We start from the raw sequence: 25,712 nt of genomic DNA, 5'->3' as shown, positions 1-25,712 counted from the left end.
AACAGTATGTATCCATTCGCTACTGCATCACCTAATCAAACACTAATCAATGCGATAACATGTCTCAGCAATAGTTGAATTTAGTCACGACCCCATCCTCAGAAAGGGAAACGCTGGATAGGTAATGCCCGGTGTTTAAAGTCTTCCTAATTTTGGCACTATGATGTTCATAGGATAAGACATTGACAGTACCATTGTTAAATGACAGTATGTATCGAATATTATATCTCTTGGTTAACCATGATGTATCAATCAAATATAAGAAGCATGAATAATCTTGATATTTTGGTTTTAGACTGAATTGGTCTTGTATCTTTCTTTTGTATACCCCTGAAGAAGGGTCACATTCCATGACCTGAAATGCATTGGGTGTTGTAAAAAAGTAATCATAGACCGCATAATGCTGTGAAATAACCCACAAAGAATTTTATCATGAAGTAAATGATGAAAATAATGAACTTGAGTACAGAATAAATTAAAATGCAAACATAACGACGTGAACGATCTGATTTATACACGGATATTCATTGTGAAGAAACCATAGTGTTTCAAGAAAACAGTGCGCAAATCCTCAACACAACTATTATCAGGGGTGACCAATCTGAACAAAGTATCAGCTGTACAGTTGCGTACTCCGGGTAAATATTCCACATGAAAATCATACCCTTGTAAATCCACAACCCATCTTGAAATTCTGCTCAAAATGGCATCAGTTCCTTGCCTGTTAAAAACTTCAACCAAAGGTTTATGATCAGTTCTAACTACAAATTTAGTTCCCCATAAAACATTTTTTATTTTTTCATTGCCCATGCACAGCCAATGCCTCCTTTTTAATTACAGAATATCGAAATCCTGCTCCTCTAAGACTCCTTGAGGGGAAAAGGATGACATTTACTTTTCCTTCAATTTCCTGTTGAAGAACAGCCCCCAAACCTCTCATGCTTGCATCAGTAACAAGCAACAACTTAGCTGCAGGGTTAAAACTTCTTAGCCTGGGTGTCTCTTTCAGATACTCTTTTATTTTTGACAAATTCTGCTTCACACTCTTTGCTACAGATAAACTCTACTCCCCTGCAAAGAAGAGTACGCATGTGAACACACTTTCAGCAAAACATTTGACAAACTTGCTGTAATATTCAGCCATTCCCAAAAATTTCATGAGATCTTCCTTACTCTTAGGGGAGGCAAGACTTTCTATTGATTTAATCAATTCACTTTTGGTTTCAATTCCTGTACGCGATATGGTATGTCCTAAATAATCAATGGAAGGTTTCTTAAATTTGCATTTATCAATCCTAACCGTGAGATTATGTAAACTAAACCTCTCCAAAACCTCTTTAAGGCTTAGATCATGCTCAACTTCATTTTTCCCATAAATCAAAACATCATCTTGATAAATCTTGACATTCTTCTGATCTTTCAAAACTCTCTCCAGAGCCCTCCAAAAAACAGAGGCTGCAGAAACCAACCCAAATGGCAACCGCTTAAAGCAAAAAATACCAAAAGCTGTAATGAAAGAAGTAAGATCTTTAGATTCTTCTTCCAAATTAATTTGATGGTATGCTGATTTGAGGTCAACTGTGGAAAATACATTAGCCCCTTTAAGTTGCATGAGCATGTCTGACATTTTTGGAAGAGGATATTTGTCTACTACAACCTGCTTATTGAGCTCTCTTAGATCAATACATAAACAGAGACTTCCGTCCGATTTTCGCGCGGCTACAACCGGAGCCAACCATTGTGTTTCTTCTACCTCCTCTATGATTCCTTCCAATTTGAGTTTCTCCAACTGATCCTTCATCTCTTCCCTTACTGTCAAAGGAACAGTGCGTACTTTACTAGAAAAAGGAATATCTCCTGATATCAGTTTGATCTTATGAGTGTAGTTTTTCAAACACCATAATTCATCTCTGAAGACTTTTGGAAAAGAACTCTTTAAGTTCAAAGTATAGTCATCCCCGCAACCATGTAAATCAACTTTGTTGATGATGAACTTTTCTTTTAATAGAATTGGTGGGTCACTATTAGGATCTAGCATCCCTCCCAGATCCCTCTGATGTAGCCAGCTCAAAATACTATCTCCTTTAAAAGACACATAAACCTTTCCAGAGATGTATCTTCGTTTATACTCAATTAAACCATTAAAATATCCCAACAATTTTATTGGCTCTCCTTCATATGAGTAAGGGTTGATGTCTGCCTTCAACAACTTGATTTTGTCTTTTATATGATGCATATAAAATTGTTTGGCTACAATGGTTATCTTAGCACCACAGTCAAACAAGGCATTCGTTCCACAATGTTCAACCATCGCTTCATCAAATGGACCTCCTTTTTTATCACTAGATATTTGAGAGACAATCTGTCCACAATCTATATCAGAATCAGAAACACTATTACTATCACAATTCTTGCACACCATATCAACTTTGGGTTTATCCTTTTTAAACTTGCAAGAAGAAGAATAATGACCTATTCTTTTACAATTGTTGCCTTGCTTTGAGTGCGGGGCATTTCTTGTCATTGGCAAGATGATTGGGACTTCCACACCTAAAGCATTTAAATTGCAAATCTGGACTTTTAGATGGAAAAGAAGACTTTCTGTCTTGCCCAAACTTATGAGTTTTCTTCTCATTCTTATCCTTTACAGCAATATTCTCTTTAGAATGTACTTTTTCCACATGTACGTTGTAATTTTTACTTTCACTCTTAGTTATCACTTCTACACATTTAAGAGAATGTTCTATTTGTTTAGCAATAACCAAAACCTCATCCAGAGAAGGTACGTCTTTCTGCCATGTATATCATCCCTAACTTTTTGTACATTGCACCCAAGCATAAATTGGTCCCTTATCCTTTCTTCCAACAGACTTCCAAATTTGCAAGATGAACCCAATTTTCTAAGAGCAGTTACATAATTTTCCACTGACTCACAACTTCATTTTGAGTTCGTCTCCCAAAGAGGTAGCGCTCAAGTATGGTGCTTACCTTTGGTAAATAATGTCTATCTAATTTAAGTATACAGATTTCATATTCATTTAAGGTGGAGTCATCTATGTCAGGTAGATGGTCGAAAACTTCCTGGCCCTCCGAGCCAAACAATGGAGAAGTAAAGCAGTTCTTCTTTCTGCGCTTAAATTAGCTCCACAATCTTTGGCATACCTTTAAAACACTTTTTTCCACTTTTGCCACCTAATAGGTGGATCCCCAGGGTTTGAAAGAAAAAATGGAGGAGTAGCTACGTTCTGCATACTTGACAGATAGAAGACCAAATTGGAATATGTGTACAAATTTGAACACTTGTCAAATGTCGCAAGGTGGGACCAACATAAAAACAATTCCCTAAAAGCTCTTATTAAATTTTCCACAGCCTGTGAAAGAAGAATAATGTTATTACAAATTGTATCCTTAAAGTGTGAAAAAAATTATGTGAATACCAGAATACAAAATTCTGAAAGTAACACAAATAGTTATGTGATAAACTCGAAATAAACTAGAAGAGATGCACTAGAAATACACAAGGTGGCACTGTAGCACTAAAATAAATACATTGGAATTTTTAGTCAACGTTACGATCATGTAACATGGAAAGAATGATACTGCAGTCTCAGTCTCATAAAAATTCTCATATCTCACTTGGCTTCAATACTTTAAGGAAAACGTTGGAAAGAAATGATTCAAATTGTTGTCTTCGGCTTTCAAAAGTCTTCTGTGTTCAATAAGCTAACTCACAAAATGGATGGCACGTTATGACAAAGTGTGCCTGTGACGCTGAAACGCTGAGACGTCAACGCAAGTACAGGAGCCTTCGATGTCTAAACAGAAGTGAATTTGCCTTGTCACAGAGCGTTCTACTGGAGAGAATGCAGGGATGACGAGAACCTTCAACGATACACCGGAATGCTCGTGGTGAGTTTGTTTTTAAAAGTTGACAGGGTTGTTTACTCGTTGTTTATCCACAAAGTGAAAAACAAAAGTTGAGTTCGTTGGTATTAGCCAAATGACGAACAAAAAAACCAAAGTCAGTCGGAACTTCAGAAATGAATCCGCAAATTTCATTGAGTTCGAACAACCACAGAAAAAAATTATATTTTTTATTAGCAAATGACGAGTAAATCGCAATGAAAGATAAGTAAAATGAAAGTTCAGGCTTAAGACCAAATTCTGGCAGTTTTGGCTGTAGATTAGATTCCGACTACATAAAAATTAAAGATTTGATTTGGGCAATTTTTAAAACAGGTGAATCAGATCTTCTTACAGGATCACTTCGTTTATAAACAAGGTGAATACTAACTTTGTGGGCAAAGGATTAAATTCAACGAAGGTGAATTCTGATACCCAGGCTCTAAACAAAGTTTCAGGACCACTTAGAAAGCCCAAGGTGAATCAAATCTTCTTACAGGATCACTTCAGTTATAAATTGGAAACTGTATTGGAAACTTTGGTGAAAGACTGGATGGGAGAAAGTAAAGATTAATCATGGTGGTTATAGGTGAATTAAAACGTATCGATGAATTAATATTTGGATTGTTTGAATGAATAAGCAAGGGAGTTCTTCTCATTAGGAGCCTGCTTTTGTCACCTACTCTGCTTACTTGGTTTATGTAGGGTTGTTATATTCCACATAGGTACCCCAATATAGGTCTGGGTAACATACATAATGGGCTGCTAGGACTGACCCTTTACCTAGTTACAGTACTGCCTACAGAACGTGGGGTTTTCCCTGCACAATAGCCCACTACATCATGCATGAGGATTCTTGGAAACTCAGCAGGACCACCATCTCCTGCATAATAAATATGTACAAGGTTCATTCCCAATGTCATCCTAAGTCCGACAGTGGCACAACAAGGTAGAACCCCTGGAGATACGATCGGGTATACAAACATCACATCTTGCTGAGATAGTCACAGGAGATCATGACTTCCATGCCGACACACTGAAGCGAGACACTGAGGTTCCCTCACTTAAGGTAATGGGTTAACTTTATCCTAGAGGGATTCTTGGCCTAAAACCTACATACATGCTAGGTACACTTAGGTACATTTAGTTAGGGTAGCATCGTAGGGGTACGCATTTTACTGTCATGTATTTTATATACTTGCCTGTATTCATGGTTATAGCAAGATGGTAGAAACCTACCATCCTTTTACCTTCTTAGTGCTTCTAGTCATTTATATCTGTTTCTATCCAGTGGTTGTTTCGGCATATCTATTTTACACTAGAATGACAAATGTTGAATAAATACTTATTGAAACAAGCATTTGCAATGCAATAGGTCTCGCATTAGGAAATTTTGAGCTATTGGTATTGTAAATGACAATTTTTTGATTTATGTGCAGGCAGTGGTGAGCAAGGAAGGAAGCAGTCCACTGATAAGATCCGTAGATTGACAAATGGGAGCCTACACAATTTGATCAAGTAGGGAAAATGTGATTCGCACCCATGTTTTTAGGCCTCAGTTCTATAATATATACTTCATAGCGTATCTGCCCCCTCCTCTCACACTGTGGTGGAAACACTGGCTCTGATTCACAAAGGTAAACATACACTTTTGTGTAAGTTCACTATTTTTTGACATTCACAAACTGCAGGTAAATATTAAGTTTACGGCTCCCAGTCTGGGTGGAGAACGTCACACAAAGATAGGCCTGCCCCCGACTGCCGAGTCTCCACACTCTCAAACCTACTAAGATTAACTTGTAATGAGTAAATAGTACAAAAATAATAAACTTGGACAAAAGTGTATATTTAGCTTTGTGAACTACTACCGACTAATACTAAATCAAAGCCTTTCACGCACAAAGCACGTCAGGAATCCTTTGGAAATTCACTGACCGATGCACAGAAAGGCTGAATCTGCTGTTGTGGGTAATTGGCAAGTGCTTTCTGCAGGCATTTAATTTAGGTAAATCCCACAGTAATCTTGTAAGGACAGATCATTAATATGTCCTTGAGGACTTCACTGATGTCTCTCCCCTGAGGCGGAAGCCGGGGGCTTTGATTCTGATCGCTTTTAAAAAACACTGCATAATTTTAAAACTGTTTTATAAATTGTATTTGGTGCATGTTAGTTGATTTAATAACTACCTGCACGTTTTCTGCCCCCTCGAACCCGATCCCCAGCGTGCATTTCCAGTTCCTGGTGCCTGGGGAGAAGGGGTTCGGCCATCTTGGGTGAGGGAGGGGTAGCGCTGCAGCTGCTGGCCGCTTCCCGCCCTCCCAGACTACTTAATCAGGTGAATAGTGCTGCGCGCTGACTTCACTGATGTCTCTCCCCTGAGGCGGAAGCCGGGGGCTTTGTTTCTGATCGCCTTTAAAAAACACTGCATAATTTTAAAACTGTTTTATAAATTGTATTTGGTGTATGTTAGTTGATTTAATAACTACCTGCACGTTTTTCTGCCCCCTTGAACCCGATCCCCAGCGCGCATTTCCAGTTCCTGGCGCTTGGGGAGAAGGGGTTCGGCCATCTTGGGTGAGGGAGGGGTATAGCTGCAGTGGCTGGCCGCTTCACGCCCTCCTCACACCGTATATAAGGATATGAACTACCGTCCGCGCCTGGACCGGGCCCAGGGCCAAGACCCCTGCTCGGGCTCCCTCATATCATAAGTTAGCCTACACTCGCAGGGGCCTGATGGAGCTCCGACCAACCCCTTCCTCCCGCTGCACCAAACATGACCTATTACAAAAACCCATGGTTGCTAACCTGACATGCCCCCACTGTAATAACACGATTCCTGTTAGCAACTTGAAGATTCTCTCTAAGTTGCAAAGCAACGTCAACGAGGTGGTTATTCTTATGGCCCTCATCAATGCGCGGTCATTGGGCAAACACAGCCAAGAAATAGCGGACCTTATCATTGATAACAACTTAGATGCCCTTTATATTCAGAAACATGGACTGATGAGGCATCAGCCCCTGACCTAGTAATTGCAGTCCCTCCCGGCTACAAAGCCTACCGACAGGACAGGGTTAGAAAAAAGGGAGGGGGTCTGGCCATTATAGCAAGAGACCGGTTCGAGGTCCGAACATCATCTATTCCCGTCACATCATGTGAAGCCATGCACTTTAACATAAAGTTCACAGCCCTTTTTAACTTTAAGGGAGTTCTCCTATACCGTCCCCCTGGGACAAGAGCAGCCTTTTTGACCAACTTAAGCACGATAACGGAATCGATAGCCACCGAAGAGTCCACGACAGTTATGGGTGACTTAAACTTCTACTTAGAACAAGAAAACGATAGGGACACCGCCGCCCTCACATCAGACCTAGAAATAATGGTGGAGTAGTGTGGCTCACTGTGGAGTAGTGTGGCTCACTGGTTAGAGGCGGCAGGCCTGAGAGCAGAAGTCAGCCTGGGACCAGGGTTCAATTCCTGACGCGGCAGGGTCGTGGACCTTGGTCAGCGGACTCGATAATTCTCGCTTCGGTGCTTACTCTAATCAGGGGTTCCACTCGGCAACTCTGGGCATTAGCTTGCCTAATCTCCACAACGGCCCCACCAATTCCGGGGATGCCTGGCTCCACCTTGGGGACTCCCAGCAAGGAAACATCCCACAGGGAAAGCCAGGACGGGTTCCCCAGAGTTATACAGCGCCGGGACGCCCCGTGGCTGGGGCAGCTGTGCGCTTTACAAGTATACTACATTTACATTTATAATGGGCCTTAGACAACTGGTTACCTCTACCACCCACCAGGCAGGATATACGCTGGACGGTATTTTTTCCAACGTAGAGGGCCTGCACATATCAAACATTCTACCCATGCCATGGACGGATCACTTCGCCATATTTAGCGGCCTGACCATCAAGGAATCATTTAGGAAGAAGGCCACATCTTCTAAGCCAGGCTCTTTCAAAGGATGGAAGAATATAAACCATACGGATCTAAAAATACTTCTGGACAAGACCCGCCCAGACTTATCCAATGAACCCAACACCGCAACTCGTCAATTCCATGAATGGCTAGGCGATGCCACGAATCAGCTCGTACCCACTAAACTCCATTCCAGGAACAGAAGCACACCAACCGCTCTGTGGTATACAGAGGAGTTAAGAACCCAAAAACAATTAAGTAGGAATAGGGAAAGGCAATGGCGTAGAACTTATGACACGGAAAGTAAGATTAAATATAAAGAATCATTGGCTACCTACAAACTAATGATTGTTGCAGCCAAAAAAACATTTTTTTCGGAGCAAATCGAAAAAGCTAAAAACTCCAGTAGGCAACTATATGACATCACTAAAACCTTATCTGGTAATGCCCCAGATCTTAATCCGCTCTCGACACAATCACTCTGCGACGCATTGTCCGAGTTCTTTTTCTCCAAAGTAAATGATATATACCAAGTTTTTACTTCAAAAACTAATATCACCAGAACCCCCCTCTCCCACATGCCCGCTGGAAACACCTTGACTAGTTTTAAGGCTCTTGTGGAAAAGTAAATTTTGCCATGTTCTGTGTCCCTGCGTGTCCCCCATCTTATGTTATGTGTGCATGATTAATATGCATATGTATTCCCCATGATCGATTAAAGACGCAATTACAGTTGTGTCCATCTCTAGTATGCCAGTTTCCAGTTCTCGTGAAAGCTACGAGTATTAGGCCTATGTAAAGTTACGTTGCCACGTTTCTCAGTGTGCACGTTAAATTCATTGAAAAGTCTCCGTTTCTAGGCCTCAAAAGGGCCCGGACTCAGATTCAGCTCCTGTCTCCTGAACCCTCGCTGAGGAGCGATACAGCCCCCACCTGTATCCCTGACCCTTCACTTACTTCCTGCCTCACAGTGCCCGGCTCGTCCTGGCTCTGCCTGCCAGTCTGCCAAGAGTATGTTATGATTCTAGTTATCAGTCCAGCCCTCCTTCTCTGCATTCCTAAGCTACTGAATCGCATCAATAGTTTCCGTCACAGTCTAGCCTTTACGTCTCCATGTAAGAGAAATACTGTATTAATGGTCATTTAATATTCCTCAACACACACTACATGTAGAATAATTCATGCACCAGTCTTAGTGTCTGTTAGCCTTTACCCTGATAACTTTTGGATTCTATCAACATGTTCTCTAAACATCAGATACTAGATAGTGTTTAGGTACATGTCGCTCTGACTCTCCAGACTTCAGTCTCTGCTTCTAGCGCAGAAGTCATAGCCCCCAGCTTCTCCCTAGTCACACGTCATTGCCAGTTTGCGCGCACCACTAGGTTAGAGGTCCCGGCTCCTTAGGTAGCCCCCTCCATGTTTCCGCCCCATTTATGACATATTCTGTTACGTCTACATCACATGTCTATGTATACGCCTCCTGTTACACCCACTTTCATCCTTATCTTTCGCGACTGTTGCTAACTCCACCCACTGTCACACCTACTGTATGTACTGTAATGCAATTGTTTTAGTATATATACTTGTGTATTGTTATTAAAAGCCAGCGCGCTCATTCCAGATCCTCCCCGACAGCTGTCGGGGCCCCCCTGTTGGCTAGCCATCCCAGATCTTGCCCGTGCAGGTTGTCCTGTTCCTGTCCTTATGCTGTATTAAACCTGCAAACTCCTACTACCTCGAATCTTGACTCTTATTTATTGAGCTATCTGTTATTGTTATGTCCAGTCAAAAATAGAGGTATTATTTATTTATTTACCACATAATGGCGCCCGAACAGGGACTTGCCCTTTCCCCACGCGCCGGAGAAGCCACGCAAGCCCCCTGATCCTCTGCAGTCGTGACGGAACCATCCTGCGCAGTGGCAGATATTTCTGCTTCAAGTATCCCTCAGGCCCACGGAGGAGACGGAGGTTGCGGTCCAGCATCCAGACGAGGCGGTGGAGGAACGCGGCGAGTCCCGACCAGAGCCCAAGCCGAGAGTCCAAGGTCCGAGGTATCCGGAGGCCCACCCGTAACAGAAGTCCGAAGTTCGTCTGTCCGGCGTCGTAGCAGTCCAGTCCAGTCCGAGGCCTTCCGTTCTTGCTGCCCGGTGAGTACCGTTGCTGAGGTAGTATCTAGACAGGGTCAATTGCATTGTCTCTGGTCCGTGGGTTTGGGGTACACAGATCCAACACGAAGTGTCCACTTAGGTGGATGCGGGTCCTGACGTGTCTCTTTATGAGACCGGTAAGTTTCGTACTGTTTTAGCAGTGCATCTAGTTTCTGTTCTAGTCCGTTCTGTTCTCGAGAAATTCATGTATTCTGTTTTCAGTATTCCAGGTAGTGTTTTGTCCGAACTGTTATTTTAAATGTTATTCATGTATTTCAATGTCGTGGTATGAAAGTGGTGTAATTATTGTGTTCATTGTGTATTGTATTGTGTCTAGGCTCCAGCCCAGTCATGCCTTTGTTTTCTAAATTACGTCAGTTAAGAACTAGAAAAGGTCTGTTAGAAGAAGCAGTTCCTGTCCCGCCTAGGGACAGTCCAGGTCACTTTATGTATCAAAAGCATGGCACAAGCGCCATATTATATCTAGATTTATGGGTGGAGTACACCAAGGAATTAGAGGAGAAGTATAGATGGCCCGTATCAGGTACGTGGGATGCCGAGTGCATCATGCGAGTAGAAGAAGTATTATGGAAAAAGAAAGCCCGACAGTCACAGAAAGATGCCATCGAGTTATGGCGCAAAGAATCTCATAAAAGAACCGAAAAAGAAATCAGAAAGTCAGAATTAAGTAGAGAATCCTCAGAAAGAGCCCAAGAAAGGGAACTAATCGAGATAGGTGAACGAGTTAAAACCGAACAGTCAGACAGACAGAGGAATGCCCTTATTAAGGGTATGTACCCTCTTCTTGCCGAGGGCTTGCCAAAAGCAACCCCGGAAGCATCCAGTAATCTTCCGCCACCTTTAGTCCCGACCAAGTTACGTCACAAACCGACCGCAGCTGATATTTTTCTCTCGTCCTATTTGGACGACACAGTCCCAGAATATGCAAATCCTGTTCCACCAGCTCCTGTAAATAATGTAAATCCTGCTCCTCCAGTCACCGGGGCACCTCTTGCAGTACCTGCTACGGTACCCCCGGTCCAGCCCGTAGTACAAATCCCCGCCACATCAGTCACTCTGCCAGCACGAAGAGTATCAGTCGATGATTCCAGTATAGGGGCCGCAGGAGGAGGTCCTCCTGGCACCCCGCCGCCAAGTAGACGTCTAGGAACAGTCGAGTTACATGAACGTGCGTTACAGCGTACGCCCAAATATAAGTCCGTTGCAGAAATCAGGCGAGCTCTTACTGAATGCGGTTATGATCCAGTTCCAGGCGAGGATAGTATGGTTCTATATTCCATACGTATAAGACAGGTGTCCGAGTATTTGGTCACCCTACCGAACATGAAAGAAGATTTAGACAGAATGTATCGTTTCATTCGTACAGGACAAGATCCAGAAAGTATTGCTGGAGTCATGTCTCTCAGGAAATCTGAGATCCAGTTGATGTTATTAAAGTTTCTGATCAATTGTTTAATACGGGAACAAGATTCCCCGACTAAAGATCCGGTCGAAATGAAAGTTCTGACAAGGTGGAGTGATAATATAGCCGAGGGTAAGCACAAGACCCTCAATAGTATAGAGAGTATGTACAAGAAAATACGTAAAGAAATAATAAGGTTACACGAACAACGCAGAGAAGCACAAGTAAGCGAGAAAGAAAATGACTCTTCTACTGAAGAGGTAGACGACGAGAATACCGCCAGAATAGCGTATGTAGGTAAATCTAGATTTCCAGACCGACGGTCACGCCTAGAACACAAGAAAGTCTTCCATCTTCCAGCACCGGAACAAGGCTCTCTAGAACAAGTATTTCAAGCTACCGATCAAATTCTGAAATCACGAATCGGTTATAGTGAATTAAGTACCATGCATGAACAAGAACTAGCCCGATCAGCAGTCCGATGGATTACTGATTCTACCACTTTTCCAGACAAAATAGTGGCACAAATGTTTCTGAAATTGCCCCCAGCCGAGCAGCGACTGGGGGGTATGTATATGATCCAGCACCTCATTACACTGTATGAGGGTCAACATTCTGATCCAGGTCCGTTACATGATATCCTGAACGAGTTACTCCAGTATAGATGGAAAGGTTTAGGTACCGATTTAATTAGTGTCATTCTAGAACAGCGCCATAAATATAGAACGTTTCTGAACCCGCATTTTGTTCATGTCTCACCTCCAGAAAGTAAACCGTTTTATATAGACAGACAGAATCCGTTACGAGAAGTACACCCAGTTAGGACAGCGGGTGGTGAAATGCAACGAGTATTTGTTTACACCCCAGTTACCAAGATGGAACTCTTAGAAATGAAGAAATTAATTCCCTGTCACGACAAAGATCCAGCAGGGTTCCACCGAGAATTAAAAGACATGCTCCGTATGGGAGAATACACGTATCCGGATATTATTAAAATGCTAAAAGTCCTGTTGCCTGCGGGCATATACGAAAAACTCAAGGAAAAAGATTGGGAGGTGGGAGAGAAAAAGATAGATTGGACAGCTCTAGAAGCTGAAGAAAATACACGTGTACCAGGTACCGGTCTAGGAGGTAAATGTAAAGAATTACCTGAACTATTAATACAAGTTTTGCCAAGATTACTAGCCACGAAAAAGGAAGACTGGGATGCAATCTCAGCCTGTAAACAGAAACAAGACGAAGATACTAGTGATTTTTATTCTAGATTCGAGAAATGCTTTAGCATTAACAGTGGTCTCAAGACAAGTAGTGAGTCATACCCTCATCTTTTTGTTACTAAACTAGTCGAGAATTCGAGTCCACAAGTTAAGAATCGAGTTTTGAAAGTCGAAAGTACTTGGCAAGCTAGTACCCCGTCCCAAATGCTCCAGATGCTCCAGTATCACCAGAATAGAATCAGAGAAGAGCAAGATCATGAAAGGAAACGTATGAAAGACACGAAAATGAAAGTACTAGTTGCACAATCTGTTCCTCAAGACAGTCAGAAGAGGGGTCCGAATCAAGCCAGTCATCCTGCAGCTCCCGTTAAAGGGACATGCAATTATTGTAAACAGCCAGGTCATTTTATAAACGAGTGTGCAGTTCTGAAACACAACATAGCCACTGGTAAAACTAAAGAAAGACCACGTCCGCCTAGACAAGAACAAGTTTCACAGACTTCCCAGCCACAGGATGCACAACAGACAGTTCCAGCACCGCAGCCTATCGCTGCAACACAGCATGTTACACAGCAGATGTACCAGTATGCACAGACAGAGTATCCAGAGTATCAAGCGTATTCATGAAACAGCCTAGAGAGGGAGGTAGGCTTGCCTCTCATCGAGATTCCTGTAGATCAAGAAGGTCCCTATGTTCACAGTCAAGTATTAGGGAAAGACAGAAAGTTTCTGATTGATACAGGGGCAAGTAGGACTACCATTAGTCACGACGAGGTTCCAGGGGCTCCGCTCTCAGGCTCTAGAAATGTTTCCCTTGGATTTTCAGGAAAGCCTATTGTTAACGAGATTTCCAAACCAGTTACTCTAGAAGTAGGTCCATTGTCCCGAACTACTGATCTACTGCTTACGAAGTCATGTCCAGAAAATTTGTTAGGCATTAAGACACTGAAAGAATTAGGTGCAGTTATTTGCTGCTCCCCAGAAGGAATACGTTTGTTTTTACGTGACTTCAAGGGTCACTATGTTTTACGAGATTTTGATCCAAGATTATTGAATGTCCCCCAGCATCTATGGGCGCAAGGTCCAACTGATGTTGGTTTTATGCAAATCACACCCCATCGTGTGACTCTCAAGCAAGGTGTAGTGTTACCACGAATCAGACAGTACAGACTGCCACCTGAGGCTGTAGCAGCCTCATCCAAAATTATTGACGAGCTCATTGCTCAAGGAGTAGTTGTAGAAACTGACTCCAATGTATGTAATTCTCCGATCATTCCAGTCATGAAACGTACTGATCCAAATGCACCCCCAGTATATCGATTAGTGATTGACCTTCGAGAACTCAATAAATGTATCATTCCCCAGTACCCAGTAGTCCCAGATATTTCTTCTTTATTGACAGCCATTGATTCTGAAGCCACATTTTTCACAGTTATAGACCTCAAGAACTCATTTTTCAGTGTCCCCATTCATCCAGATAGCCAGTACCTTTTCGGTTTCTGTTTAAATGGAAGGAGCTATAAATTCACACGAGCTCCTCAAGGTTTCACAGAAAGTCCTAGTATTTACAGTCAAGCACTTAAGAGACAACTAGACAATATTCACATGCCAGCTGACACTGCCCTGCTCCAGTATGTCGATGATCTACTGATCACAGCCCGTTCTGAACGTGCTTGCGAGCGAGCGTCACTTACAGTTCTGTATTTCCTAGCCGAGATGGGGCACAAGGTGTCTCCTTCGAAGCTTCAATTCTGTGTCCAGCAAGTGATCTACTTAGGCCACTTACTGTCCAAGTGGGGTAGGCAGTTGACACCCGATCGTATCCAGTTAATAGCGAGTCTTCCTCAGCCCAAGACCCAGAAGGAGGTACGTGCTTTTATCGGCCTCACTTCTTATTGCAGACAATGGATTCCTCAGTATGCATTTCTAGCCAAGCCACTGATACAGTTAACGACACAGGAGGCAGCCGTATCGACTGTCCTCCCTTGGACATCTGAACATACACTTAGTTTTAATGAGCTAAAGAAAGCTTTATGCCAAGCTCCCGTTCTAGCTACACCGAACTACAGTAAGTCTTTTACACTTTTTGTCACAGAACGTAATGGTACAGCATTATCTGTTCTTACACAAGATCAAGCAGGACAATACAAGCCCTGTGCTTATTTTTCGAGCACACTAGATCCAGTAGCCCAGGCTCTGCCTGCGTGCCTCAAGTCAGTTGCAGCCACAGCACTAGCTATCAGACAAAGTGATTCCATAGTATTAGGACATTCCTTGACAGTACCACACTCCGTGGAAGTTCTTTTAAACCGAACACAGACTCAACACTTGACAATTGCACGTTTAACAGGTTATGAATTGACACTGTTCAAACCACACATAGAAATCAGACGCTGCAATGTTCTGAATCCTGCTACACTGTTACCGTCAGTTTCCTCAGATCCTGCCACACATGACTGTGTGGAAATAGTTAACACTATGACTAAACCAAGACAAGACCTGACAGATATTCCATTACCAGACCCCGACCTGACACTTTATGTGGATGGTTCATGTATGAGAACAAGTACAGGAGAACTAGTAGCCGCGTATGCAGTGACTACTGACACTGAAGTTATTGAAACACATCGTATTGACACCCTGTCTGCTCAAGCAGCAGAGCTAGTTGCTCTGACTCAAGCCTGCATACACGCCAAGAACCTGAAAGTTAATATTTACACAGATTCACGCTACGCATTCGGAGTCGTACACGACTTCGGAGTGCTCTGGCAGGAGAGAGGTTTCATGACTTCTCATGGAACCAAGATTCAGCATGGTTTCCTCATTCAAGCTCTGTTAGATGCAATACATTTACCGACATCTATCGCTATCATGAAGTGCAAAGCACATACGAAAGTTACTGACATTATTTCCCAAGGTAATGATCTAGCGGATCGAACAGCCAAGCTTACAGCACAGACACCAGACATACCAATTAACAAGACAACGACATCCACTCTAGATCCGACTACTTGTATGACAGTTAAGGACCCCACTCAAGATGTCATAGATATCCAGTTACATGCCACTCCCGATGAAATCAAGAAATGGTCCGAACAAGGAGGGGTCCAGACAGATCAGGGATGGTTGACGAAGGGAAAAGCCACATGGTTTCTCCCCGACTCAATGTATTGTATTGTATTGTATTGTATGTTAGATTTCTATAGCGCCTTATCACCCAGGGGTCTCTAAGCGCAATGGTTCAAGTCATTATCAATACCGCACATAGTCCTGCACACTTAGGAGAAAAAGCCATGTTAGACAGTATCCAGAACATTTGGTTTAACAAGCATTTACGAGCTGCAGCCAAGCAGAAAGTCCGTACCTGTATGATATGTTGTCAGTTTAATCCAGGTAAAAGTGTCCCGGTGGAACAAGGTGGATTCCAGCCCCCTGACCACCCTTTTGAAGTCCTCCAAATGGATTATATTCAGATGGAGCGATGTCGAGGTTTCAAGTATGTCCTTGTAGTTGTATGCGCTTTGTCCAGGTGGACAGAGGCATATCCAGTCCCAGATTACACAGCCGCGACCACTGCCAAGCAGCTGGTTCGTGAATTCTTCCCCCGCTATGGACTCCCTAGGGTCGTGTATTCTGATAACGGCCAGCCATTCTCATCTGAATTAATGAAGCACGTTTCCCTTTTGTTAGGGTACCAGTGGAAGTTTCATTGTGTACGCCATCCTGAAGCAGCCGGTCTCGTAGAGAGACATAATCAAACCTTGAAAATACGTATTGCTAAAATCTGTCGAGAGAAAGGTGTGGACTGGCTAGTAGCTCTGCCAGTCACCCTATTTTATATGCGCATGGTCGCACATTCCAGATCAGGTTTGTCCCCGTATGAGGTCGTATTCGGCCGCCCCCCAAATATGTGGGGTACACCCAGACCCCGAAGTATTACAGATGTTTCCAGTAATATGCTGACAGATTACCTAGCTTCCTTGATGTCTGCCCTCCACTCTTGTCGTTCACAGGTTGCCGCCGCATTTCCAGACAATACCGAGGTGAAACCGCATGAAATCGTTCCAGGAAGCTTGGTCCTCATCCGCAATTTTGATCGTTCAAGTCCGCTGGAGCCTCGCTGGAAGGAGCCGAAGTTGGTCCTCTTAACCACCCGTACTGCCGTCAAGTTGGAAGGCAGGAAGGGGTGGGTCCATTTGTCTCATGTTAAGAAATTTCACGGACCCCGACTACAAACTGTTTCCAAGAACTTTTCCAAGGATTGTCAAGATTTTAAAGACTGCCAAAATACTATTCTCAAGGACTGTCCCGCAAATGACATTGATACCAAGCCTCCCCTGTTAGAGGAAACTCCGCAGCAGGAGTATAAAAAGATGCTTCGGTCTAGTAAAATAAGTCAGCCAGTTTAATTGTCTAAGTCCTCCCCTAGGTGAAACGGTTAGACAGGTATCTGACATGTATGAAATAGACCCCCATAGTGAGAGAGTTAGTCAAAACTCTATCCGATGTATCGTTTTTCTAAGTTTTATATTGTTTCTCAGCCTGATGGTTACCTGCACGAGTTATGCATTTCATTTATGTTTTCCAATTTCTCATGTAAATAAGTCTTCTAATGCTACAGTAGAGCACACGTTTAGTGATCTGCCTCCTCATGAACTATCTTATCGTCTTGCTATGCGCAACAATTCATTTATCCGTATGTTACATTATTCACACCAGACCAGCAATGCCACAAATTGTTGGGTGTGTGGTCGACTCCCCCCTTTCCAGACACCGAAGGGAGTTCTGCCACTCTTTCCTTATCCGTTCTCACATAATGGCTCATGTGGAGCCTGGTCCATGTTAACGTCATCCTCAACTGATATGTCCCTTCTGAACAGTACATGTTTTCCAGACAAGCAAGGTCTTCCCCACAGAACAGGGTTAGATCTAGAAAATGAAGTTTATAATTTGGGTAATTATTCTTAGAATTTCATGGTCCTGAATGTTCAGTCTGATCCTACTCCAGACTTACCTGCTATTTCAGTACTACCAGTCAAAGGCGAATTATGTGTCCGAAATAACGGTTCCGTACATGTAGGACATAGTGATTGTACTACTATTGTCGAGTATAGTGACAGTGGGAAATCTATTTTCAAAGCTTCACGTCATTCTTATTTTGTTTGTGGTCAGACCGCATATGTTCGTCTGCCCCTCGATTGGGAGGGAACCTGTTACATTGCCTTCCTACTGCCACCAGTCTTCCTAGCCCCATCTGATTATCATAGAAACACACATCTAGTACACATCAGACATAGAAGGGAGATCGAGTCCCCAATTGTCGATCAAACTGAAACTGCTCTAGAACAGTATACAGATTTCAATAGAGGTTTCTTCTTCTTTATAGGCCCTATCCAGAATAGTAAGTTAATACGTAGATTAACCAGAACCCTTGAAGCAGTAGTTAATGAGACTGCCTCTGCTCTAGGTAACTTAACCGAAGAGCAATCTGCTATGAGATTTGTCGTGCTCCAAAATCGTCTCGTTCTTGACGTCATACTGGCCGATAGAGGAGGAGCATGTAGAGTCATCGGATCTAGTTGCTGCATTTTCATTCCAAATAACGCGCCGTCTGTTTATTCAGCTATAACCAGACTTCATAAAATTGCCCATCAGTTACACCAGGATCCAGGCACCTGGACATGGTCCGGTTGGTTTTGGAGTATAGTTTCTGCCTGGGGATGGAAAGTATTGTCATTTCTAGGTATTGCAGTAGCGATCATATTCAGTTGCTGCCTCTGTATACAATGTGGCCCTGCGATTTGCGGCATTTGTGCTACCTCTTGTATTCCTAGTCCCAAGTCCCGTCCTAAATCCCGTTCCAAGAAAATTCGAGACGAGCAAATGATACTGTATGAAATGATAGATGGTATCATGAATATCGATGTTTCCTGATGGAAACGTAGTGACAAGGAGGGAATGTGGAAAAGTAAATTTTGCCATGTTCTGTGTCCCTACGTGTCCCCCATCTTATGTTATGTGTGCATGATTAATATGCATATGTATTCCCCATGATCGATTAAAGACGCAATTACAGTTGTGTCCATCTCTAGTATGCCAGTTTCCAGTTCTCGTGAAAGCTACGAGTATTAGGCCTATGTAAAGTTACGTTGCCACGTTTCTCAGTGTGCACGTTAAATTCATTGAAAAGTCTCCGTTTCTAGGCCTCAAAAGGGCCCGGACTCAGATTCAGCTCCTGTCTCCTGAACCCTCGCTGAGGAGCGATACAGCCCCCACCTGTATCCCTGACCCTTCACTTACTTCCTGCCTCACAGTGCCCGGCTCGTCCTGGCTCTGCCTGCCAGTCTGCCAAGAGTATGTTATGATTCTAGTTATCAGTCCAGCCCTCCTTCTCTGCATTCCTAAGCTACTGAATCGCATCAATAGTTTCCGTCACAGTCTAGCCTTTACGTCTCCATGTAAGAGAAATACTGTATTAATGGTCATTTAATATTCCTCAACACACACTACATGTAGAATAATTCATGCACCAGTCTTAGTGTCTGTTAGCCTTTACCCTGATTACTTTTGGATTCTATCAACATGTTCTCTAAACATCAGATACTAGATAGTGTTTAGGTACATGTCGCTCTGACTCTCCAGACTTCAGTCTCTGCTTCTAGCGCAGAAGTCATAGCCCCCAGCTTCTCCCTAGTCACACGTCATTGCCAGTTTGCGCGCACCACTAGGTTAGAGGTCCCGGCTCCTTAGGTAGCCCCCTCCATGTTTCCGCCCCATTTATGACATATTCTGTTACGTCTACATCACATGTCTATGTATACGCCTCCTGTTACACCCACTTTCATCCTTATCTTTCGCGACTGTTGCTAACTCCACCCACTGTCACACCTACTGTATGTACTGTAATGCAATTGTTTTAGTATATATACTTGTGTATTGTTATTAAAAGCCAGCGCGCTCATTCCAGATCCTCCCCGACAGCTGTCGGGGCCCCCCTGTTGGCTAGCCATCCCAGATCTTGCCCGTGCAGGTTGTCCTGTTCCTGTCCTTATGCTGTATTAAACCTGCAAACTCCTACTACCTCGAATCTTGACTCTTATTTATTGAGCTATCTGTTATTGTTATGTCCAGTCAAAAATAGAGGTATTATTTATTTATTTACCACACTCTGACTACCGATCAAACAAAAACCATTGTCGTGTCTATTAAAACGGGTTCGGCTCTGGACCCTTGCCCCACCTCAGTAATCTCTATGGTGATGGACACTACTATCCCGGTCATCACTCATGTTTGTAACACAATACTGAGTTCAGGGACATATCCAGATTCCTTAAAAAACACACTGGTTAAACCTCTGCTGAAGAAAGCCAGTTTAGATAAGGAGGAACTAAAAAATTATAGACCCATAGCAAGCCTCCCTTTCCTAGCTAAAGTGGTGGAAAAAGCCATGAACCAACAGCTATCAGAGTATATAGAGAAATATCATCTACTCGATGACACACAGTTTGGTTTCCGTAAGTATCATGGTACGGAAACCGCCCTTATCAAAGCAGCAGACGACATCAGAATTATCCGTGACCAGGGAGGGACAGCATTACTTGTATTGCTAGATCTCTCGGCAGCTTTCGACACGGTCGACCACAAGATCTTGGTCGACCGTGTCGGAAGGATGGGCGTTCACCACACTGTGAGAGACTTACTCTCCTCCTTTCTGACCGATAGAACGGAGGCGGTTACACTGGGGCCATACCAATCAGCCAAGCTGTCACTACCGTGTGGGGTTCCTCAAGGCTCATCCCTTAGTCCGACACTATTTAACATCTACGTGTCGGACCTTGCTTGTGTGATCAAAGCATACAGGATGAGCCTAACCTCATACGCTGATGACACGCAACTGGTGTTGGCCATTAAAGGTGACAGGCTGGAGGTGGCAGAACGCTTCCAAAATGGAATGATGGCTATTGGTGAGTGGATGGCAGGTAACTGCCTGAAGCTTAACTCCGATGAAACAGGAGGTGGTCATTTTTGGACCCCTCTCCCCGATCTGGTCTGCATCCTGGTGGCCACCAGCCTTCGGCACCCCTCCTAGTCCGACCCCTAAGGTTAGGAATTTGGGAGTAACCTTTGATGATCATCTCAACTTCATGGCACATGCGAATAAAGTAGCGGCCACAGCCCATCATAAACTTAGGATGATAAGGAAAATCATCCCTTTTCTACCGGATGCTGCTGCTAAAACACTGGTCAGTTCCCCTGTTCTATCATCCTTAGACTATTGTAATGCACTTTTTCTAAATGCACAAGCCAGGGTTACTAAAAAGTTGCAGACAATACAGAATGCAGCAGCATGTCTGCTGTCTAGAACACCCAAGTTCGCACCCATTTCTGATACTATAAGGACATACCACTGGTTGACGATCCATAACAGGATCAAGTTTAAATCACTCTGCATAGTCTACAAGGCACTTCACGATCAAGGACCACGCTCTCTCAAGGACCAGCTTATACCCTATAAACCGGTCAGTCAGCTCCGATCTACAACTCTCAACCAATTAGTGGTTCCACGTTCTAAAACAGTCTCCTGGGGTGACCGCCGCTTTTCAGTAGCGGCTCCTAAGATATGGAATACCCTGCCACAACACATCAGAACCAGCCCCTCACTTTTGCAGTTTCGCAAGAGATTGAAAACTTGGCTGTTTAACCAGTGACTCTGCCCAACGATCCGTCGAAGCTATTAATATCTGGGAAAGACAGCTGATTAGTCTAGCGCCGAGACGCCTACGGGTATTCGTTCGCGCTCAATAAATGTCAGAAATAAATAAATAAATAAATAAATAAATCTCCGGGGCGATAACAAGTCTGTTGTATGTGCCTTCAGCAGTGGCACCGTCACCCTTTCCTTGTAACGTATTTCAGCATCAAACCCTCCCCTAACAGGCATCTCTTTCCCTCAGTACATTCAGTGCATTCTCTATTCACTCCTACCTGGGCCTCGGGGTATTTTATTTGGTATAATTAGTCAGAGTGACTGTCTGTCTGCTTCCTACAGCGTCTGCTGGTGCTCATTGCGTCTCGCAGTGTCAGCGGATGACGTCGTGACAGTCAAAGCCATTGTTATCACTCGAGGAGTGGGTGGGGAAAGAAACCGACGAATCACGGGGGACATTGTTGTGCACATCACTCACACTGAGTGCAGAGGGATCTGCGCTGCAGAATGATCACCTCACACCTCTGAGAGCTGCACTGCTGGCTGCGGACCCACCCATCCTCAGAGCTCTTGTTACACTCGTGTTTCAGGCAGTCAAGCCGGGGTTAACAAAGTGAAATACCAAAGGCACTTTTTTCACCCGCCCGCCCCATCAGGAGCCATAAACTGGGCATGATGCCGAGGACCCAAAGGGGGCACCTCTGAGTAGAGAAGTAGGAATAGTTTATCACATCGATATAAAACAAGCATTGGCCGTGCGGCAGTAAAGCCGCGTGGCAAAGAAAGCTGTCTTTGGCCTTCCGGTCACAGGTTCGAACCCCAGTGAGCATTTTACCCTTCTGAAGTTTTTTCAAACACTACCATCAGGTTGGATAACAGTAAGCATCTGTTATTCAGCGCTAAGAAGCTGCACATTGGTAAAGCTGACACAACCACTCTAAAAAACCAAGCATTGGCCATGTGACTCGGCGGGGAGTTGTGTGTGTGCGCGCACGCAAAAAAAACAAGCATTGGCCGTGCGGCAGTGAAAGTGGCAGCAGGGGGAGGGGGCATGGGCGATTTCCTTTCAGGAGCGTGCGACCATATGACGCCGCGCACTCCCGAAAGGAAATCGCCAAGATGTGCGCGCGTTGCATTGCAAGCAATGCAACACGTGCACTTCTTTGCTGCAATAGCTCTGGCAATGGCATTAGGTCCCATCCTATGCAACGCATGCGTGTTGCGTAGGACGAGACCTAAAAAGTCCATATCATTTATTCTGTGTATGTCTCTGAGACAAAGTGAGCACGAGTGAGTGAGTGAAAAGTATGGAACTGTTTCCACGGTCCGGAGGGATCAGGGTTTTCATGTTCGGGAGACAGTGTTTACAGCGCTTGCAATACCACGTGGGTTCACAAAAATGCAGTTGTTACAATGACCGCGTTGTTACCACGTGTGGCATTACATTGCAAGGCATTTCAATGACTTTTGCTTGGTGGTGTGCAACACATGTGTTGGATTTTTAATCTAACACCTTCCCTGCTGTTGCGCTAACTGGAGTAGGAATAGTAATTTATGGTATTCCTAAATCCAGTGCGCCACCTATCGCAAGTCATTGAAACGACTTGTGATTTAATGCCACACATGGTAACAACGCGACCATTGTAACAACTTTGTTGTTACCTACAGCGTGGTAACAGCACATTTAGTAATGTCATACATTCTCATGTTCAATTGTTGCCAAGAACTATTCTCTCCTTGGTAAGAGGAGTTTGTAGTGGCACTGTGAGCTAGCTGGTATACAGGCCAACATACCTGGTGGGGTTATCTGGAGTCATTCTGGACACCAAGCCCGCAGTGTATGTTGTCCAAACACGCAAATTCTGTATAGGTCTTATAGGAACTACACAGCAGGGCACCCAACATTGGTTGTGTACCTTTTTAACTGTCAAATCCGAGTAGTTCAGTCGTGCTATTCTCAGGGACTCCTACTCACATTTCTCCAGAGAAGTCTGGAGTGAGAGGGAACAAAAATCCGCTGCAGCTGAGTAGGCAAAATCCTATGCATTGGCTGTTGGTTTAATCAAGCTTGAAGGACACATTGTTCCTATTGTGCATTAAACCTTATCTCAGTTCACTTGAAAAACTATTCTAACACAGAACAATGACTGAGCAGGGTGACACTGATTGTGAACTGCACATAACAGAGGAAGATGAAGATGCAGATGCAATACATCTTTCAGAAAATGTTAGAAATGCCATAATCCTAAAACTAGCTTCATATGGTTTAACAGCTAGGGGTGGGTCAGTAACATTCGTGATTGAGGCACATGAATCATATAGAACAGAGGTATTCTATTCATGGGTTAGATTCCCACAGGCCGATGCACAAATGAAGACAATTCATTACTATGTTGTAGATGACATGCTGAACAAATATTCTCCATATGAGGACATTGAAGTTCCACTCACTTACCAGGAGCACATATACTGGTTTCAAGGCACCCTCCGCCTATACGAGAAATAAAGAAAGACACAGTCCGCTCGGAAGAGACTGAGCAACATAGTCAGTACTAGCCGCCTTTACACCACACCTTGACATTGAAACTATGCCAGCAGTAGACTTTACAGAAATATGACACAGTTCGTGATGAGAACACTAACACTCCAGTCAAATACGAATATAAAAGGTCTGATTCAAACATCGACCAACAAAATGACACCACAAACTTTACACGCATTGATGAGTAAAATGCCCGCTAATCGTGAACAAATGCCATTCTGAATAGGTAAAAAAATAACACAGCTGCAGGCAGTATTTCTACACACTGGTCCACACGAAAAACATAGAATGCTAACAATTTGCTTGCCAATGGTGATAGCTCCCCCAATAGAAGATTGTACCGTCCTTGCTGCAATATAGACCAGAACTCATGGTATCTCTTCACAAGCAGTAATACCAGATGTTTTGAGACAAATACAGTATGGAGCAGAACCTGCTTTGAACTTAGGAATGAAGTTACTAAACAACGTTGCCGAGGTATCAGCTATAATATTAACAAACATTAAACGGGAAGCAGCATCAGTGGCAATACACCAATGCCTGAGAGAATTTACTCCTTTACAACAGGAGACTGAATCACCTAAAATTATTGAAACTGCTTATGCAGAATTGGGTAGAGATAGTTTGGGAGCTAGACCAGTAAAACCTCAACTAATGGGAGTTTCAGAAAAATAACAGAGAAAACAAACACCAGTTTCTTCAAAGAAGAAATAGGATAATAACAAACAACAAAATAATAGATCTCAATCAAGAGGAAGGTCTCCTCAGCAGGAGCCCTCTGAAAGGAGATATAACCTTAGGAATAGAGAAAATATTTTAAAAACTGACAGGTATCAGGACACTGATCCACGTCCCTCTCGTTCCTTTCAGGGTTCATCAAAAATCTCAGAGAGGGAAGGACGGTCAGAACACAGACAAGAAGAGCGTAAAAAGTCCAGAGACAGGCAACACACTTCAGACTACTCTTACAAAAAAGAAAAAAAAGCCTAAAGCAAAAACTCAATTCAAAAAGAAGTAGCAGGTCTCAAAGTTAGATATGCTCAGAATTCTTAGGACTCAACTACTGAATGAGGAATGGGCTCTGATGATGTTAGACAGCGCAGCAGAAGTAGCAATAGCTCGCCAGAACCTGATGGAATGGTTGGTGACAGTAGAGTTGACTGAATATATCATGGTGGAAACACCTGATACTAGGGTAAGTGTCCCACATAGGTTGCATGAAATAATAGTCCAAATGGAAGGGGACAAGTCCAGAAAATTAAAGGTCTCTTTTGGGAGAACCTGACTTTTGGCTATGATATTCTTTTAGCTGAAAGACATTGGCTGCCTGCTATTGTTATGGATTGCCCAAAGGGAGAGACGGTAATTATGCCAGCATTTTCCGACCTCGTTCCCCAATATTTAAAACACACATACGCGAGAGAGTGGGCGGTAACCCTTGCTTCTGCACTATATCGCAACCATTTTGGGTGAGATGTAGAGTCACTTCACCATGTGACACCAGTAAAATCTACTCCAACTCCACAGAGACAGTATGCAATAAAACAGGAAGTGAAAAGACAGGTCAAAGAGATCTTAGATTAACGTGAATACCAAGGTGTGATTGAAACTTGCACCTCTTCAATGAATAATCCTTTTTTTCCCGTAAGGATACCCGATTATTCATATCATCTAGTTTTAGATTTCAGACATCTTGACTCATGCACAAAAACATTTGCAGTACAGAAAACACACAGTGCTGCATTAATGAATTAACATTGAGTGAAAAAAATACAAAACTACACTAGATATCTCAAATGGATTCTTCTGCCAAAATATAGCGCCTGAGAGCGGCTATTTTACAGCATTCTCA

Source organism: Lissotriton helveticus, chromosome 4_1 (genome assembly GCF_964261635.1).
Source record: "Lissotriton helveticus chromosome 4_1, aLisHel1.1, whole genome shotgun sequence".
NCBI lineage: Eukaryota > Metazoa > Chordata > Amphibia > Caudata > Salamandridae > Lissotriton > Lissotriton helveticus.
This window is presented reverse-complemented; position numbering follows the sequence as displayed.